The sequence below is a fragment of the Papio anubis genome, chromosome 12, assembly GCF_008728515.1.
Source record: "Papio anubis isolate 15944 chromosome 12, Panubis1.0, whole genome shotgun sequence".
Taxonomy (NCBI): Eukaryota; Metazoa; Chordata; class Mammalia; order Primates; family Cercopithecidae; genus Papio; species Papio anubis.
The window spans coordinates 107,583,740-107,591,467 of NC_044987.1; the positions used below are offsets into that span (position 1 = coordinate 107,583,740).

At 45.4% G+C, this 7,728-nt stretch overlaps 1 pseudogene across 1 annotated transcript; it reads right to left on the bottom strand.

Moving 5' to 3' along the window:
- Positions 1-6,236: 6,236 nt before the first annotated feature.
- LOC101022695 lies at positions 6,237-6,751 on the bottom strand (annotated as a pseudogene). Its single transcript, XR_650384.3, has one exon. The product of XR_650384.3 is annotated as a 40S ribosomal protein S24 pseudogene (transcript).
- Positions 6,752-7,728: the final 977 nt, after the last annotated feature.

Genomic DNA, 7,728 nt, shown 5'->3' on the forward strand with positions numbered 1-7,728 from the left:
ATTTGTTAGACTGTGAGAATCAGGAGTCTGGAAGCCTTTCCTTATCTCCCACCCACCTCCTGTCACCCTTTTACCGATCATTACCCACCCATCCCCCCATTACTTGGCACAGCACCCCATACATAGTGAACTCTAATAAATGCACTGGGATTGTAGGACCCCCATTTCTATAACCTCAGGAGTAATCAGAACTTCCTTAGGGGCCGGTCTCAGTGGCTCACCCCTGTAACCCAGCACTTTGGGAGACCGAGGCAGGTGGATCACCTGAGGTCAGGAGTTTGAGACCAGTCTGGCCAGCATGGTGAAACCCTGTCTCTACTAAAAATACAAAAAATTAGCTGGGCGTGATGGTAGGCACCTGTAATCCCAGCTACTCAGGAGGCTGAGGAGGGAGAATTGCTTGAACCCAGGAGTTTGCTGTGAGCCAAGATCACACCATTGCACTCTAGCCCAGGCAACAAGAGTGAAACTGTGTCTCAAAAAAAAAAAAAAAAAAAAAAAGAAAGAACTTTCTTAGTACAATCTGGATAGGGCACTGGATTCCCATGACTTAGAACAGAAAAGATGCCTAAAATTTTATTAGCCCATTGATTCCCATGCTGACATCAGAGGCCCTCAAGGATAGAAGTGGGGAAAGAGGCAGTAGCTTGGGCCAGCATCAGCATTTCATGAAATCTTGTGGAAATGGCACATTCTTCTCACCCTATCACAAGACAACCCTGCAGCACCGCGAGCTTGGACTTTAACAAGTCAGTGTGGGGACTCCGGCTACGCCATGCTGCTCAGTGTGCCTTTGATGAATAAAAACTGAGCAGATGAATTCATTACGATTTTATAAACAAGGTGGGTTAGATCAACAGACTCCTTCCTTAAAAAGGATTCACTGTGGGGAGAACAGGAAAGCAAGCGAGACAGCCTTTGATGCTGAAAGGTTGTGGCTGCGATCTACTCCACGCCCTTGACCTTACCGATGGGGAAAGCGAGGGAGGGAGAGCAAAAAGGTTTTGTCCAGGTGTCCCTATGCCACCCTCTCTTCTCCTCCCACCCCAGTCTTTGTTTGGCTGAGAGGAGGGACTTGGGCAGGAGGCTGTGAGGACAGGAAGTACAGCAGAGGCAGGAAGGAGGTAAGGAAGAGGCTGACAGGACCAGGCTGGCTCACACCCAGCCCTGCCAGCCTTCAGGAGAGCAACATGGTGTTTCTAAAAATATTTACAGTGAGTCTACATTAATGAGATATATATCAGCACTGACAATGGGAGGATGCTGGGCCAGGCCCTCCAGGGGAGAAGACCAACGCCATTAGCCCAGAGGCTGCACAAAGGCAAAGGGAGCTTGGGGAAGGCCAGCCTTGCACAGCTAAAGAAAAAATCAAGCTTTCCACCCTGGGGCCTAAACAGGCACTGGAGACCACAATGCCCCAGAAACCTCCCCCAGGAACGGAAAACATCCTAGATTCCTGGACCTGCAACGAGCATCTTCAACCTGTATCCCTGACCCCAATGGAGTGCAGAAATCTCCCCTACCACACCCACTCTGACGACCAGCCAGGTGTCTCTTGAATACCTCTGTTGACCAGACACTTCATTCTGCCCCCAGCAGCACATTCCCATTCCAGTCTTGGCATCCCTGCCCATTCAACCTTCAGCAGAGAAGAGTGGTTCAGAACAAAGATGCTGGAGTCAGGTAGCCACTTACAAGTCACTTTGCCATGGAGCACCAAGGAGTGTGATCATTTCAAGTCTCGGTTTTCTCATCTGTAAAATGGGAGTCACTAGAATATCTACTGCCCCAGGACTGGTATAAGGATTCAGCAAGGTAAAGGAGAGAGCGTGCAAAGAATGCCGTGTGGACAGAAAGATGCAGGCCAAGATGCAAAGATGCAAAAGGAAGAATTGAAGGCCAGGTGTGGTGGCTCACGCCTGTAATCCCAGCATTTGGGAGGCCAAGGCGGGTAGATCACAAGGTCAGGAGTTCAAGACTAGCCTGGCCAAGATGGTGAAACCCCATCTCTACTAAAAATACAAAAATTAGCTCGGTGTGGTGGTGGGCGCCTGTAATCCCAGCTACTTGGGAGGCTGAGACAGAGAATTGCTTAAACCTGGGAGGCGGAGGTTGCAGTGAGCCGAGATTGTGCCACTTCAAGCCAACCTGTGCAACAGAGCAAGACTCCACCCCCCCCAAAAAAAAAGAAAAGAAAAGAAAGAAAAAATTTTAAATGTCCTAGGACTAAAGTGACATAAGGCTAGGAAAATCAGCACATGCCGTTTTGCTGCTGATAAGGGGCTGCTGAAGAGCTAACCCTGCACTGTGCAGTGGGCGAGCCACTCACCACGTGTGGCTATGGAGGGCCAGAAACGTGGCGAGGCAGATGGAGGGGCACTACAGGTGTAGAACACACACTGGGTGTCAAAGACTTAGTATGAAAACAGAATGTAATATATCTCATTAGTAATTTTTTCGGGGCCGGGCGCAGTGGCTCAAGCCTGTAATCCCAGCACTTTGGGAGGCCGAAACGGGTGGATCACGAGGTCAGGAGATCGATACCATCCTGGCTAACACGGTGAAACCCCGTCTCTACTAAAAAATACAAAAAACTAGGTGGTGGGCACCTGTAGTCCCAGCTACTCAGGAGGCTGAGGCAGGAGAATGGTGTGAACCTGGGAGGCGGAGCTTGCAGTGAGCTGAGATCCGGCCACTGCACTCCAGCCTGGGCCACAGAGCGAGACTCCGTATCAAAAAAAAAAAAAAGAGTAATTTTTTCTATTGATTGCATGTCCAAATGATAACATTTTGGATATATTAAAGTAAGTACATTGTTAAAATGAAGTCTACTTTTTTTGTTTCCTTTACTTATTTTTTAATGTTTTTTGAGACAGAGTCTTGCTCTGTCACCCAGGCTGGAGTGCAGTGGTGTGATTTCAGCTCATTGCAACCTCCGCCCCCCAGGTTCAAGAGATTCTCCTGCCTCAGCCTCCCGAGTAGCTAGGATTACAGGTATGTGCCATCATGCCTGGAAAATTTCTGTATTTTTGGTAGAGACATAGATATATTTGCCATATTGACCAGGCTGGGCTAAAAATCCTGACCTCAAGTGATCTGCCCACATCGGCCTCCCAAAGTGCTGAGATTACAGGAGTGAGCCTCCGTGCCCAGCCTCGTTTACTTTTTTAATGTGTCTACTAGGAAAATTAAAATCACATATGTAACTTCTGTTATATCCCTATTGGATAGTGCTGAGCTGAAGGATCATACCTAAGCCTTAGGATGCTCACTCTGGAGGCATCTTTGAGGACAGGTTAGAATGGGTAGGTTCATTAGGAAACAGGTGCAGTTTTTCAGACCAAAGGCCCATATTAAGGAGAGGACTCCAATTCCAATTTTCCAATCACAGGTAGTTTGTCACCAACAAACAAACAAATAATAATAATAATAATAATAATAGGAATGAGTCTTATTTATTAAGTGTTTACTCCATGTCAGCAGGCACTGTTCTAGTGAAGGACCATGATTTTAAAAAGTAAACTCTGGAAGCAAAAAGGCCTGGTTTTAAATCCTGGTTCTGCTAGTATATGAAGCTTCAGTTTCATCAGCTATAAAACAGGGGTAACTGAATATAGCATTGTCAGAACTATGAGATACTAGGCTTAGATACCCAACGCAGGTAGTAGTCTCTTACTATTACTCCCGTAGTAATAGGTAGTGTATTGCATCCTAATAGGTAAAGTTTACTACCAGGCAGTGTGTAAGCACACTCAAATGCTTTTTCCCAATGGAAGTTTTAATGCCATCTTTTACATTATGATCCCCATCTTATAGATTTGTAAACTGAGGTTGGGAGAGTTACTTCACTGGCTCAGGACCATCTGGCTTCTGAGTAACAGAGAGAGGATTTGAACCCTTGGCTTTGACTCTAGAAGCCTGAGAGCTCTACAGCCAGGTTGTGTTTTCCCAGCACAAGGTCTTGCTTCTGCATTCAGATATGACCTGCTGTTGCTTCGGTGAAGGGGGACGGCACAGAAATCTCGTAGATGGATCCTGCTCTCTCCACCTGTCTGAAGGACAGTGAGACTGAGTGGAGAAAAATTCACAGGGGTTCACAGCTATGATGATAAAAAGATAATTTGTAAAACCAGCATGTTTCTAATTACTCATCAACCTGTAGACATAAAGATCAAGCCATGAATGACTCCATAATAATGGCAATAACAATAGTAGTGGATAACACTAGTAACTATTTACAATAGCAAAGACTTGTAACCAACCCAAATGCCCCTCAATGATAGACTGGATAAAGAAAATGTGGCACATATGCACCATGGAATACTATGCAGCCATAAAAAAGAATGAGTTCATGTCCTTTGCAGGGACACGAATGAAGCTGGAAACCATCATTCTCAGCAAACTAACTCAGGAACAGAAAACCAAACACAGCATGTTCTCACTCATAAGTGGGAGTTGAACAATGAGGACACATGGACACAGGGAGGGGAACATCACACATCAGGGCCTGGTGGGGGTTGGGGGACAAGGGGTGGGAGAGCATTAGGTCAAATACCTAATGCATGCAGAACTTAAAACCTTGACGACGGGTTGATAGGTGCAGCAAACCACCATGTCACATGTATGCTTATGTAACAAACCTGCATGTTCTGTACATGTATCCCAGAACTTAAAACAAAATAAATAATAATAATAATAATAATAATGGCTCTTATTTATTAAGTGCTTACTCCACATCAGCAGGCACTGTTTTAGTGAAGGACCATGATTTAAAAAGTAAACCCTGGAAGCAAAAATCACTAGTTTCAAACACTAGTTCTGCTAGTATATGAAGCCTCAGTTTCATCAACTATAAAATAGGGGTAACCGTACACAACATTGTCAGAATTATGAGATACTAGGCTTAGATACCAGACTTAGGTCCGTGCCTGGCACAGGGCGAATGCTCAGTTAACATTGCCTATTACAGTCATCTCATTTAATCCCCACAATAACCCAATAGGTAGAGAGGATCAATAGTGACAAATGGGAATGATAATATTCACAGTTTACAGATGTAGAAACTGAGAGGCAAAACAATAAGAAACTAGTCTAAGTCTCTCCATTTCTCAGTATTGGAGATGGGATTCAGACCTAGGAGAGCTGATTAGAGAGAGCATCTGCAGTCTTTACTACCATGGTAGACAGTTCCAAATCTTAAACAGTTTGTAAAGTCATATTTTTTTCTTATTCCTCTTCTTTAATGATATTTTCCATCTTAGTTCCTTGAAGTGTGGAACGCGCTGCCCTGCCTGCCCGAGGTTTTGACAGAAGCCAGTGGGTTAGTCAACAACTTTGCGTGAGCACAGAGAGGTGGCTGCCCCGGGTGCTCTGCTGATGCGGGGCTCTGCTGATGAATGACCCACCAGTCCCAGGGTCCAGCGGCAATCTACCCTTGCCAAAAAGGCACAACACTAGTGCTACAGCATCTCCCACTCTTAGGACTGCTCAGGGCCTAAGGATGGTTGGCAAGGTGGAAAGAAGAACTGGACATGGGTGGGCCAGCTCAAGCACGGAGCTGCCTCCTGAGCCTGGCTGTTTGGCTGCTGTGCCTCTGACGGCTCGGTGATGCTGACCTCTGGTGGAGATTGGCTGCTACTCAGCTTTCACCTCCCCCTGAGCACCAGGAGTCCCAGCGCTGGCTGCCAGCCCTGCCACCGGGATGCAGACCCAGCAGCCTGAGATCCCAGAGAGCCCACCTAAGCCCAACCTCTCTCCTTCTTCCAGGGCCCTGTGGCATCTGGAATTGTCTACCCCAGAACCTTATGGCTCAGGAGCTAGAAGAACCCTTAGCAAAAGGAACTTGCCCAGCTGATGATTTTGATGTTGAACAGGCCCTAGAACCCAGCACAGGTCCCAGTCTCGGAGAATTAAGGCCTCAGCCCCTCCACCTAGTTCAGTGTTTTCAGCTACGCATTATCTTCTGACATGTGGTTACACCGCACTGTAATAATACATATTATGACACTGATATAGAAAAAGAAATGTTCTTGTCTTACTATTTTCTCTTTGGGTGGTGCAGAAGTAAAACCAAGAGACGTTGAATCATCCTCAGTATTATTCATCACTCTTCCTCAAGCATGTCACCCTGTAAAGACAACATACGAAAGGGAAAATGTTACCCTGTTTTATTAAGGAAAATTATGGACTAGAAAGAGACTGTTGTTTTGTTTTGTTTTGTTTTGTTTTGTTTCACATGAAAGTTTTTAGTTTATTAATCTGCTTGTGAAAAATCCAAAATGGACACAGGTAGCCTTTACTGCAGCACCTTTACTCTTTCGGCTGTGATCCAATCTCCAGCTCACTTTTTGCCAGCACCAACATTGGCCTTTGCAGTCCCCCTGACTTTCTTCATTCTGTTCTTGCGTTCCTTTCGTTGCTTTCTTGAGGTCTTTTTCTTCTCATACAGGCCATGTCTTGCAAGTCTATGTTTGGGTTCATTTTTCTTTGCATAATCCAGGGAGTCATAAATCATGCCAAAGCCAGTTGTCTTGCCACCACCAAAATGAGTTCTGAATCCAAATACAAAGATGACATCCGGTGTGGTCTTGTACATTTTGGCTAGTTTTTCCCGAATTTCTGTCTTAGGCACTGTTGCCTTCCCAGGGTGAAGGACGTCAATGACCATTTGTTTCCTCTGAAGTAGTCGGTTGGTCATGAACTTTCTAGTGCAGATAGTTACGGTGTCGTTCATGATGGCTGCCTATCTCCGGACCTGTTTTGTTTTTTTAATAAGCTAACATTGATAAGAAAAAAGTTGAGTCAAGTCCCTGGAGGCAGGAATCTCATTGCTGAGCACCCAGCGCCACCTTGTGGTTGTCGCAGGACAGCGATCCCAGCTTCCACTCATTTCTCTACCCACCACATTTATTGAGCATTTCTTAGGTGGCCTTTCATCTGTTTCTTTGCGGAGCCCCTTATCTGAATCTTTTATCTCAATGGACTTTGCACTGAAATCTCTTTCGATACACTCACTAATTTTAGCATGGGAAAAAGCGTGGCCACACAGTTGAGTTGGCCCAAGTAAGAAGGTGTCTATGGAGATATTCTTTATCCATGAGCCCTCCCAGTTATTCCAGTGTCAGCCTTGGGGCCCTGAAGGTCACACACAGATTCAATTAGACAAACCTCTTAAAATATGTGTGTATATTTTCCTTTCCTTCTTTCTCTTTCTGGAAATACATTTTCCTGTTTCTCAGGCAGCAGCCACTCTGGTAAGACGGGGGAACTTCAGCACAGACAGGTTGTGGGGGACACAGCTAATTAACGACCGAGCCAGAGCTGGGGCTTCAGGGCTCTGTGACTCACTCAAAAAATGTCCACTGAGTCCTTCCTCTGTAGGGGGCCCTATGGTAAGTCAAAACCCCACCCAGGACTCTGCCCTCGAAAGAGAGAGCCTTGTCAGGGAGAGAGGCATCTACTAAAGAATGATGTAAAAAAGTAAAGCTGTAATGGTGCAAAGTATTACAAGGAGAGCTATGTCCACAGACAGGATTTTTAGAGACTTTAAAGGACTGAAAATATCATGGTCCCCTCCATCATCTATTTTAAATGAAAACAAACAATTTAAAGATAGGTGTAAAGAAATTCCCCAAAAGCCTTATTTTTCCCATAATGACGTCTTTGAAAGTGTTTTATGTTAAAAGGAATCAAATAGCATGTTATGAAAAATCGGGAGTGACCCTGTTT